This window comes from Lutra lutra, chromosome 10 (assembly GCF_902655055.1).
Source record: "Lutra lutra chromosome 10, mLutLut1.2, whole genome shotgun sequence".
Classification (NCBI taxonomy): Eukaryota; Metazoa; Chordata; class Mammalia; order Carnivora; family Mustelidae; genus Lutra; species Lutra lutra.
The window spans coordinates 4,523,213-4,535,711 of NC_062287.1; the positions used below are offsets into that span (position 1 = coordinate 4,523,213).

The 12,499-nt window shown below is 40.7% G+C and overlaps 1 protein-coding gene and 1 non-coding gene across 4 annotated transcripts in view; one reads left to right on the forward strand and one right to left on the reverse strand.

Annotated features, from left to right (window-relative positions):
• The window catches only part of GUCY1A2 (guanylate cyclase 1 soluble subunit alpha 2), a 315,001-nt gene that overhangs the window by 247,258 nt on the left and 55,244 nt on the right, over positions 1-12,499 (reverse strand). The window lies entirely within an intron of this gene.
• LOC125080309 (small Cajal body-specific RNA 7) lies at positions 1,088-1,207 on the forward strand. The gene has a single exon (XR_007121330.1). It is a non-coding gene; the product is annotated as a small Cajal body-specific RNA 7 (non-coding RNA).

Sequence of the window (12,499 nt, forward strand, 5' to 3'; positions counted from 1 at the left end):
TCTAGCTAGCCCCTAAGGTTTTTGTCAGCTAGTTTGAGGACACTTTTATAAAACTATTATTCGAGTGTCATGCCGATCTACAAAGAAATGACTGAAGCTGATCTCAGCCACCCAGAGGATATTTAACAGTCAATATTATACATATAGGTCTGAACAATAACAAAGGAGAAAGGCTCTCAACAAATCCTAGCGCCCGAATTCTTTTATTTATTTATTTATTTATTTATTTGACAGAAAGAGATCACAAGTAGGCAGAGAGGCAGGCAGAGAGAGAGGAGGAAGCAGGCTCCCCGCTGAGCAGAGAGCCCGATGTGGGGCTCGATCCCAGGACACTGGGATCACGACCTGAGCCGAAGGCAGAGGCTTTAACCCACTGAGCCACCCAGGCGCCCCCTGAATTCTAATTTTAAAGAAAATTGTTCTAATCTGATCTATCAATACAGTTTCATTTGAATCTCTTGCAGTGATATCAAACCTCTGTAGTTTCAGAGTACTCCGTCCTTGAGGAAGTAAAAGTGCTAGGATAATAATGCAAGGAATGATCCTACCAATTTTGGTCTTAATCTACGAAGAGTTAAACAATCCTTTTCTACTATTTTGGAGACATGTCATTCTCCTTTTGATGACTCTTTGACATCTCTGTCCCCCTCCAAAAAAGAACACAATTTATGTCAGGTATTTGTTTTTAAGTCCAAGTGAACTAAAATTAGTTAATGGTTTTAAAGTTTATGATATACTTAAAGAAAACAGGATATATACTCAGATTCTTAAAAAACAGGGTTTTAATATCTTTGAGCTATTAAAGAATTTGCTAAGAATTACAACAGGGGAGCCTCTAACCGATTTAACATTAATTCTTGAATACCCAAAGGAAGAGGCATTATCAGATGCATATTAAGTGCTTTAGGGACAAAAATATTTATGGTGGTTAAGTCTCAAGTTTTTAATTTTGAGAATATGCGAAGATAGGCTTTAAAATATGCATAACATATAAATTTTAATAGTGGGAAATATCGCACAATGGAGATGAAGCCAAACTGAATATGTTTTTCACCCAGAAACCAAATTTAAAAATTAGAACATCATATGGAAACGATGAAATAGAGATAATTGGGTGTTGAATGTTATAAGCTTGGAAAATTTTAATACATAAATTATGTAATTAATCTAAGTTTTTAAAAAAGCAGATCATAAAATTACATTCCAGTATTATTAGTTGCTACTCTTTCCTTTCAAAAAACAAAGCATATACAAAATAGTATATATTCCCTTGTATTATATGTGCTATATATTTGTCTGTGATCTCTCTGTTGACTATACACAGACTTAGTAGGACAACTCGTGAAAAGTACCATGTCTAAATACAGTGTGATCTAGAACGAGGAAAAGAAACTGATGGAAGAAGAAATGTAACTAAACCAAAAATAGAGATAATGTCCCCCTGAACTGTAGAAAACCCTGAATCTACATATGCAAAGGCAGTATTTTCCATCAGGATGGATTGATAAATGCACTACACACACACACACACACACACACACACACAGGACACTGACAGATTATCTGTAAATTTATAATATGAATGTTAAATAAAAGTTACTGAAACAGAGGGAAAGAGAAACTATTGACTCCTGTTGGGTACATTTTATCTATACTCTGGAACTAAACCATCTCAGTAAAATCCAGGGGCTGGGAAGCTGGAAGGAAATAGAAGAGGTAGTTGAAAGGAAGGAAGTACGAGCATTCTAAAAGTCTCTTCTCAATGGCATTTGGGTGAGTAGAGACAAAATATAGTCTTAGGAGGAAAATAAGTAATAAATAGTTTTAAAATAATGAGAAAACATGTGGGTCTAATTTGAATAACAGCAGAAGGAAGATAACCAATAATGGGAAAGCAGAGGCAAACTTTCCAAATTATGAAGGTAAAAAAATATATACATGTTGATTCAGCTTCATCAATGGAGGGAAAAAATAACGGAAAAAGATGCAAAATAAATAATCAGAAATCAAGATGGAAGAAAGAAAATCAAGTAAATTACGTATTTATGTAAATGTAAACAAATCCTCCCATCCAGGGGCAGGAAATCTCACTTCTCCCATAAGAGTGTCACTTAGAGGAAGCAATTTAAAAAATAAAAGGTGGGCAGTAGGCAAAGAATTCCAAGAAACTACAAGTGAGGAGCAGTATTAATATCAAACAAGGTAGAATTAAAGTTAAAAATATGAATCAGGATAAAGAGAGACATTACATAACAAAATCACAATTTATAAAGACCTCAGAGATACAAACCTGCATAAGCCAATCAACATTGTAGATAAATACACAAAGCAAAAACAATTAGGAACTGACTGCTAATGTATACATGGTTTTTATGGAGCAATAAATATGTTCTCAAGTTGCTTTAGTGATGGTTGTAACTTCATGAATATACTAAAAACCCTGAAGCATACACTTTAAATGGGTGAACTGTAAGGTATGTGATTTATATTTCAGTAAAGCTCTTATGTACTTAAAAAATTAAGGATAAAGGAACTCTATACAATTACTTGGGGGAACTTTAATACACATCTCTCAGGACCCCATGGCTCTAATAGACAAAAAAGCAAAATCATAGAGAAAGTAAATAAAAATACATAAAACATAACAATTAATAAACTTAAAAAAAATAAAATTATCCTGGAAAACTTGAATGTGCCTTTTCCAGAATAAAAAAGATCAGAGATTAAAAAAACAAAGTCATTGATTAATTGAATACATATTAACAATAAAAAGCAAAAACTAATAAGAAAGTCAAGACAGGAAAAAATGAAATTAAAATTATTAACAAGCAAAATTCAAACATATGTATACGTATACAATGTATTGATCTATATATGTCTTTGTATGCATATGAAGAATTATAAAAATTCCTCAAAAACTGGGCCAGAGGGGTGCCTGGGTGGCTCAGTGGGTTAAGCAGCTGCCTTCAGCTCAGGTCATGATCTCAGGGTCCTGGGATCGAGTCCCGCATCGGGCTCTCTGCTCAGCAGGGAGCCTGCTTCCCTTTCTCTCTCTCTCTCTCTCTCTGGCTGCCTCTCTGTCTGCTTGTGATCTCTCTCTGTCAAATAAACAAATAAAATCTTTAAAAAAAAAAAAATGGGCCAGAAAATGTCCATAATATATTTTAAGTAAAGATTTTGCAGATCGCATTTTCTATAGTAATAAAAATAATAAATATTTACAAATAACAAAAAGATGACCAAAAATCATATGTATGTAGAAGTTAAGCAATACACTCTCTTGAATTAAAGAGAAAATCAAAATTGGAATGGTAACTTCTAAGAAATCAATGAAAAGACTACTTCATACAAATCTTGACAGCAAAAACTGTATTCAAAACACAGATTATGTCATCAATGTTTTCAGCAAAAAGCAAATAAAAAGCTTCCAAACTGAGGGTTGCTGGAGGGAAGGGCAGGTGGGAGGGATAGGGTGGCTGGTGATGGACACTGCAGAGGGTATGTGCTATGGTGAGTGCTGTGAATCGTGTAAGACTGATGAATCACAGACCTGTACCCCTGCAACAAACACTACACTATATGTCAATTTTTTTAAAAAGCTTCCAAATTAAGAAAGCTGCGTTCAGTTTTTAAAAAATTTATAGGTAAAAGCTGAAATTGAGAGAAAAAATATACTAAATTAGGAATGAGAAAGATGACATAAGTACTTACAAAGAAGAAATAAAGAAATCAAAAAAATCATAATGTTTTGCCATCAAACAATAAATGTAATGTTAAACAGATAATTTTGTGGCAAAATATAAATGACCAAAATTCACCAAGAAATGGACAATCTGAGTTTTGCCTGGTCTTTAAAATAATTAGAAACTTACTTGAATATTTGCAGGCCATAGAAAAAAATTATAACTATTCAATTATTTTTATTAAGGCCACATAATTTTAATGCCAAAACTTGATGTGGTATGCTAAAACCAATTTCTCTTATCAGTCTTTGCTGAAGCAGTAGCAAATAGAATCTATAAACTTATAGATGAATACATTCTGACCAAATACTGTTTATATCAGAGATGAAAAGGTATAGTGTGCCTGGTTGGCACAGTCCAGGGGAAAATGCAGCTCTCGATCTTGAGGTCATGGGTTCAACCCCTACGTTGAGTGCAGAGATTACTTTTTAAAAAACTTAAAAAAAAAAAAAAAAAAGAGGTAGTTCTATATCAGAAAATCTATCAGCAAAAATTATCACATTCAAAAAAATGAGAAAATGATTTTATCAGTAGTTTTTGAAAAGTCCAAAAAACTCTGAGAGACAACCTGAGGGTTTTGGGGTTGGGGGGTGAGTCTGGTGGTGGGTATCAAGGAGGGCACATATTGCATGGAGTACTGGGTGTGGTGCATAAACAATGAATTTTGAACACTGAAAAAAATAAAATTTAAAAAAAAATTTTTTAATAAAGTAAGGATATAAAGAAACTGCTTAAATATAATAAATGTTGCTTTCCAAAAATCAGAAGCAAAGCTTCTTTTAAGGGTAAAACACTAGAAATGTTTCAACTAAAATCAGAGATGAGATCAGTGTGTTTGCTATCACCATTATCCAATATTATGTTGCAGTTTCCAGCAAATTCTAGGAGATATGTAAATAAATAATTGGTATACACACTGAAGAGTAAAATTATCTTTTTGATAATGAAAAAGACTTTACATTTAGAAAGACTTCTAATTTGGAGGGCCTCTCTTGTTTATTTGCTTTCTTTCCTCTCCCCTTAGGTGCTCAAAACATTTATAACCACACATTTTCTAGAGAAAGAAAACCACTAGAATTTTAAAACTGTAGTAAAGTAGCGGAATATGAAATGTAGAATCAATAGCTTTTCTCTGTATTAGCAGTAAGAATCTACAAGTAGAAATGGGAAAATATTCAAAGTAGAAATAAAAACACTTAAGTCCTATATTTCATGAGAAAGGCAGAGAACTTATATTAAGAAAACTATAAAATCTTAACACAGCAAACAAAACCCAACAAATGGAAAAATGTTCCATATTTTAGAATATGAAGACCTTCTATTATAAAACTACCAATTCTCCCAAAATTAATGTATAAATTTAATGCATTTCTTATTATAGTCTCAACAAGGCTTCTAACCAGTACAATCATTTTAAGATTCGTATGTAAGAACAAATGCTTAGAACAGCTGCAAAATGCTTGACTAGAAAGATTCCTGCAAGGACCAGATACCAGAATAAATGAACTGGACTCAACTACCTTTGTTATGTCCACAGGAGTAAACAAAGACACTGAGTCAGAATACAGAATTCAGAAGTCAATCTGTACATATGAGCAGTTATAATGTAGCACAAAATAGCATTTTAATTCAATGGGGAAAGAATGGTTTACCTAATAAATGGCACCAACCATGTGGAAAACAAAATTAAATCCCATCTCACATCACAAATAAAATCAAATTTTAAGATCAATTAGAAGGTTAAGATGTAAAAGACCAAACAATAAATATTGTAGATGAAAATCTAGGAGAGTACATGCATTCTTTAATTAAAAGTGGCAAACCGGGGCGCCTGGGTGGCTCAGTGGGTTAAGCCGCTGCCTTCGGCTCAGGTCATGATCTCAGGGTCCTGGGATCGAGCCCCGCATCGGGTTCTCTGCTCAGCGGGGAGCCTGCTTCCACCCCCCGCCCCCGCCCCGCCGCTCTGTCTGCCTCTCTGCCTGCTTGTCATCTCTCTCAAATAAACAAATTAAAAAATCTTAAAAATAAAATAAAACAAAACAAAAAAACATGTGTGTGTGTGTGTGTGTGCGCGTGCGCACGCGCGCATACACTTTGTTCAGGTCACCGTGATCCACAGACTAGAATTATTTCAACAGCCCCGTAATTAACTTTTCTGCTTTCCAAACTCTCTGCAATCCACTCTCCATACATTCTTCAGGATCATAAATCTTACATGTCATTTCTCTGCATTAAGCCCTCCCAGGATTATCCATAGCCTTTAGAATAAAATATAAGCTCAGCAAAGTTCGATCCAGGCTTTTTTCCCGGCTGATCCTCATCTCCCCCAATTTGCCTAATTCACATCCCCGCACAAGCCATCAGGAACCACTGGGAATTTCCCTAACACGCCCAGCAATCCCTGTCTCCCACATGGGCTGCTGTATGTGCTAGCTTTTTATTTTGTTTCTCTAACAGAATGCTGTTCTCCTAACCCACTTAGCTAGCTGTCTGCTAAGACTCACCTTACAGACCCTCGCACCTCCACTCCTCCAGCGTGCTTTCCCTGACACTCACCCTGAGATAGTGGCCTCTGCTTTTTGGACCTCTGAAGCACACTGTGATTACCCTCCAGCATCTATCACACAACATTTGCATGTCTGTCCACTCCTCGGCCAGACCTGACCTCTCTGAAGACAAGAGTTACATCCTATTCAACATTTATTCTTTCGTTTGTATGAGAGAACACCTGGTCAGTGTCCGTCTCAGTGCTGAGTACTGGGAGTACTACAGCGACCGGCGCAGACCGGAATCTTCCCTTTCCTGAGCTACGTGAAAGATGGACCAATCCCAAAGGTGGACGTATACTCCGGCAATAATCCAAAAGAAACCACATGGTGAGTGTTAAGATAAGGGGCACAGTGCCTGACAGCATGTACCAGGGACCCAGTATAGTCCACTGGGTCAAAGAAAGTATCCTTTAAAAGTGACACACCTGAGGGATAAATAAGTCATCTAGGCAACCCAGAAGAATCAGAAAGCAAGGAAACCATTCCAGACAAAAAGAACAGGACACCAAGTTCCCGGAAGAGAAACTCACACGGAGTTTCAGAGAAGCAAAGTAAAGAGCAGTGTTGGAACGCTCATCACTCGCACACTGGCTTGCCCGTCGTGGATTTTTTTTTTTTTTTAGATAAAAGAATAAATAATAAATGTAGCCGTGTGTCACAAGCCTTATATATAAAATATATAAGGAGCACATTACATAACACACGTGACAACTACACTGTACTACTTTGTATGATTTTCCACGGCTTTCTCGTGGCGTTGCACAGCTGCCAGCAGGCCCTTCTGCACAGGCACGTCAAAGTGCTGCGGAACGAGCGACGCGATCCGTGCGAGCGCGCGAGCGCTTACCGGGAATGCTTGTTCCTTTGCCAGCAGCCAGCCACAGGGGAGAACCCGGGAGTGCACAGACTCAGGTCAGCACGGGGCCATCAAGCAACCTTATCAGAGCTCTGTGCTATGTTTGCTGTCACGAGCTGGCCACCTGGCTGGTGACAAAGGGCTTCTCGCATTTTCCAGCCATCCCTCCCAAGCACCCCGGCGCCCGGCAGTGGAAGACAGTAAGCCCGAAGCCCAGCAGCAGGGCGGTGCAGATTCAGAGAAACACCCACACACGCTAATTCCCAGAGGAGCTGGGCACGCACCAGCTCTGCCCGGGATTCACACCAGCACTCCGCTTCTGCAAGAATATGGCAGTGGCTCGCAGGCTTTGGAATCTCCCTGCAGAGACACCCGCACTTCTACTCATCCTTCCCTGATGGCTACGAAGGTGGAGGAGGAGGTTATGATGCACGTGCATGGACTGCGGCTTCTCTAGGTGGTGACCGGCCCTGCTCACAACGGAGGCCACCACAGCGGCAGCCGGAGAGCCTCACTTCCCCCAGGATGGATCGGCAGAGGGCTTACTCAAAGCTGCTAATCACGGCTAATGCCTCTTTAATTATTACGCTTCTACAATCACTAAATTGTGATTCACCCTCCTCAATGGCTCCAACCTGGTCTTGGGAGCTATGCTTCTGTCCAATTTGTACAGAAAGGATTCATTTCTGGAATGAAAGCTGTGTTGCAGTAAAGAAATAAAGTCGATGGGAATCTGAAAATGTTTACAACTTTCCAAACGAACTAGGTAATAAATAGTTAGCCAAAGGCGAAAACATGTGTCTCCTTAGCCAAACAGCATCAGATTTTAAGGGTGACAGAAAAGTAGTGCACTGTACATCCGAATGTGACTTTCACAGTAACATATGGCAGACTTCACAGCATTCCCAAAGAAGCAATCCTAATGGTTTTATATTTCTGGAGGATAACAGCATGAGATTATGTCTACGTTTGTTTAAAAGAGAATTTCTAGTGATACGGCTTCACAGAAGATCAGCGCACGTGGTCACCAGGCACACTGGAGTTGCACTGGCGCCTTCCAGCCTCCATGAAAACCCAATGGTCCTCATACATAGTCCCCCTTCTCTACTCAACACCCCCCCGTGAGGAGGAGCTTCTGCAACTTGCTCTCCCAACAGCATCCCTAGGAGTCACAAAGTTCTTTCCTTCTTCCACTGAGGCAAAATCTATTCCTGTGACTTCAGTCCACTGGTTCTAGGACAGCCTCTGCTCTCCCCCACAGAAAAACCCTTTAAGGCACCTGAAAATAGCTCACAGGCTCTCCTCTGCCTTCCCATCTTGTTTTCAGGGAACTAATTCAAAACACATTAAAGGCAGCTCAGGAGAACCGTTGTGAGTAGATAGGAGAGGCAAGCGCACAGAAGAAAGAAGGGGAAGGACGTTGCAAGTTATGACGTGGAAGGTGAGCAGCAGAGACACAAGAGGTCTGCTTCGGATCGGGGAGCCCACGGGAGAGGCCTTTCTGTGGGGCTTGTGGTCCTGTGCGTGCGTGTGCTCTGACGCGGGGAAGTGGAGGTCTGTACTTACTCCTCCTCACTAGAGCACACGCTCCAGACTGTTTTTCAGGGTTGTATTTGATTTATTTGCCCTGCTCCGTCCACACTGTTCATACTCTGCTCTCTTGGGATCGTGCATAGATGAGATGTTAGGCTGGGTAGGGAAGCAATTCAGGGATGTGGGACAGGGCAGGGAGCGGGACAGTGCCACCAGCCCAGGTAGGGACTGAACCCACAACCACTGGCTCCTCTGTGGGGGAAGGTCCCCCGGGAAGGGATGACGGGAACATCTCGAGCACAGCAACTATTCGTGGCTGTTACCATCTGGACGTGAATCTGACAGGAACCCTGAGCTCTGTTCATCGTGTTCCACGAGCAGCACAGGGAGAACCTGAGCCCTGCAAGAATGGACAGAAACAGTCATCTTCTTGAATCAAGAGAGGAGGAGACAACATGCACCAGAGATCTCCTGTTATCACAAGCAAACCTACACTCTGTTTGGATTCATGGTTTATTTGGGGAGAGGTTATGTTCCTTCAACTTCTCTCCCTCTTATGACACAGCCGTGTCCATTTTCTCTGTGTCCCTCAGATTGCCGTGTACGCCCACATGTTCTCTACACAGCTGGGTTTATCATGTACACCAAAACACTCTGCTTTTGCCACTTTTCATGTAATATTTTCTCTCTAGCACACACTGGAGGTAGTCACAGCAGTCAGCTCTCATCGGAGTTTTGCTCTGGAAATTGCCTCCAGCTGAAGAAAGCTCCCTGGGCAGGTGTCCTGTCCCCTCCCCATGGCAGCATGCACCCAAGGGCGGCCGGTGTTGGAGGTGAGCTGGAATACAAAGACAGTCTCTTCCTCACCTCCTGGAAGGCGAGTCTGAAAAGTTGAGCCAAGATCCTTGCTGTGACTGCACATGCCCACCGGCCCAGCGCCCCCAGCACTCATCCTGTTTTCTTCCCAGCCTCACCCAGTGGTCTGGTGAGATGCGGAAGGTGCAAACCCACACTACCCAACACTCAGAAAGAAGGACAACTGGAGCGTGGGGCTGTGAGCCGCACGGCAGTATTCTTGGGACTTGAAACCTAATGACGTTGGCCTGGTTGGGCCATTGATCCCGAGGGATCCTGAGCACAGATCTCACCAGAGTCTGTTTCTGGGGAACCAGAGCTATGACAACGTCACCAACATTCTCCCAGGCTACAGCGTCCTCTTGCCACATTGCGCTCATTCATGATACAACAGCTGTATCATGTTCTCGGAAGCAGACTTATCATCTCTTAATTCACCATTTCTTCATAGTCTGACCGCGCCTTGTTGCCAATATTTTGCCATTATGAAGAGGATTCAGTAAACACCACCACGCCATTATTTAATGTTTCTTTTTCTTGTTTCGAATTCTTTCTTTGCAAAAATCTCCAGCGTGGGCATTACTAAGAACACCTGAAGGTTCCAGTCTATTGATATGAAAGCTTTACAGATTATAATATTGGACGCCCAAGTCTATCAGTAAGATACACTAAGGAACTAGGGCAGACTCTTCTCTGTATTATAACCTCTTGACCCGAGACTCAGAAAAGGATGCTTCAGAGGCCCAAAGAGAAGAAGAGAACAGAATCGTCTACAATTAACTACACAGCATTCCATCTACTTGGCAGAGCACATCAAAACCTACACAATGGGCCAGTGAGCAATGAATATTTGTTGAATAAATGTATGAATGAATAAATGAATATTTAGGTTGCTTTAAATTTTAACTGAAATATAAAGGGGCTCATCAATAGAGAAATGCAGGTAACGCAGAAAGCATGGACTGTATATTAACAAGCCTTTGCCTTCAAGTTCTTAAATTGTTACAACCCCAAAGCCAAAGTGACAGTGGAAGCAACAGTGACAGTCCATGTAGGTACGTTTTAAATCCTCTTCTACATAGCAATTAGCAGAGGGATCGAAGAGGAAAATTTAAGAAGGAATGAAGTAAAATAATAGATAATAAAAGCACTCAGCCAACCAGAAAAGAGTAAGCCACATTTGTTATTATCACAATAGGTCACATACCACAAATGCATGGGAAGGAGGGCCGGAGACTGGAAGATTTAAGTGAAAAATCACAATCATTGTATTTGGGGCAGATGAGGAACAAAGAGGTAACGCTGAACATGGTACTTCCATGGAAATGCACAAACAGATCTTACAAACACTGTGATCTAGTCTCTTAAACTGTCCCAGAGAGAATCATTTCTCAAATCAGGTGGGTCTCATCTGTGCCTGATGATCGTGTCCTGCTCATCCAACCCGTGTCCTGTCCCCAGGGTCACCAAAAGAAAGCAGAGGAGGACAAAGAGGAGGACACGTGACTTCTCAGGGAGGGGAGGGAGGAAAAACCACATGAGGTAGGAGGCTCAGGAGGAAGAAAAGAGCAGCAAAGGCTTCACTTACTCTTACAGATATCCTAATAAGCAGTTTAGGAACTATTTAACCCAAAGGAGATGTAACACAAAAACATCTGAATTCAGAGCCCTGCTTTTTCCCATAAATGTTTATGACTTCCCTACCACTCCTTAACTCCTAAAGAAAACAAAAGGTTATATGAGAAATCTTTAATATTTGAAAGCAAACAAAAATGCATCATCCAAAGGTCAACCAAATCTAGGAATTCACAGGAAGAAGATATTACCGAGCTGTAAGATCTCAAATTCATCATCAACAAAAGATGTCACATAGTTTTCAAAGCACTTCTTCAGTGCATTGTAGGAAAAGTCATAATCAAAAGGAAAAAACAAAAACACAAAAACCAATACTGGCTCTTCTCTCTCCGGCCCATTCCCAGGACTTGCCAAAATACTTCAAATAGAAGTATTTCCAGCGTCCAGAAGGGTGTCAACGGTCAACATGGTTTGTTTTTTCTACCCCCCTGACAATGGAGTGGTTGGCCTGGTGCTGTCAAAGGCCAATAGATTTTTCTTTTTTTTTTTTTAAGCTTTGTGACCATGGTGACCTGGTTTTAAGTACGAATCTCACAACACAGGAGACCTTCTCTTAAAACAAAGAGTGAAGAAATAGACTTAGCTTCTGTGGTCCCCAGAACCGATGCTGCAAAAGAGCTTGCTCACATCCCCATTTCACTCACCAGAACTACCCAAACACTTGGGTAAATAAGACAAGGAGGAAGCCAAGAGCAGGCCAGCTCCTCTGGGGTTACTCTGCCTCACTGATCCCCCCTATTTGCTCACCATACTCAAGGGGGAACAGGGACACTGGTTCCCAAGGACCACTGTTACCTGGACTTCCACCTCCCATCAGCCCATTGCTTAATTAAAACCTGTGCCCCGTAAGGATCAAGATTGCAAGGTGTACATAACAACATGAAAATGTGTGTGGGGATGGTGGAGAGGCGGTTAAGAAGACATGAAATGACATGTCTCTGCCTCACAGGTCTGCTTATAATCCTGACCAAGTTTCACACTTGAGTATAATTCACTATGTTTGACAAGAGTCCATTTCTATGCAACAATTAAGATTTTAAAGAATTAAATAGATATTTAATATGGATACAGTCTTCATAAAGTATTCCATGTGCCCAACAAGAAAGAAAATGAGCATCTAGCATGTGCTCAATGTTCTGACCGGTCATGAATTTGAACAAGTGGGCCGTTACGGTCATTGAAACCGTAGAGAACGGTCATCACAGGATTTTCCATGACCTTCTAAATAGTTCACTTTAAACTCCTATTTGCTGAACTTAAACTCTCAACAGCTACTTAGTGTGACGTCCCCCTTTGGGTGAGCGCTCTGGTTCACCGTCCACACCGCT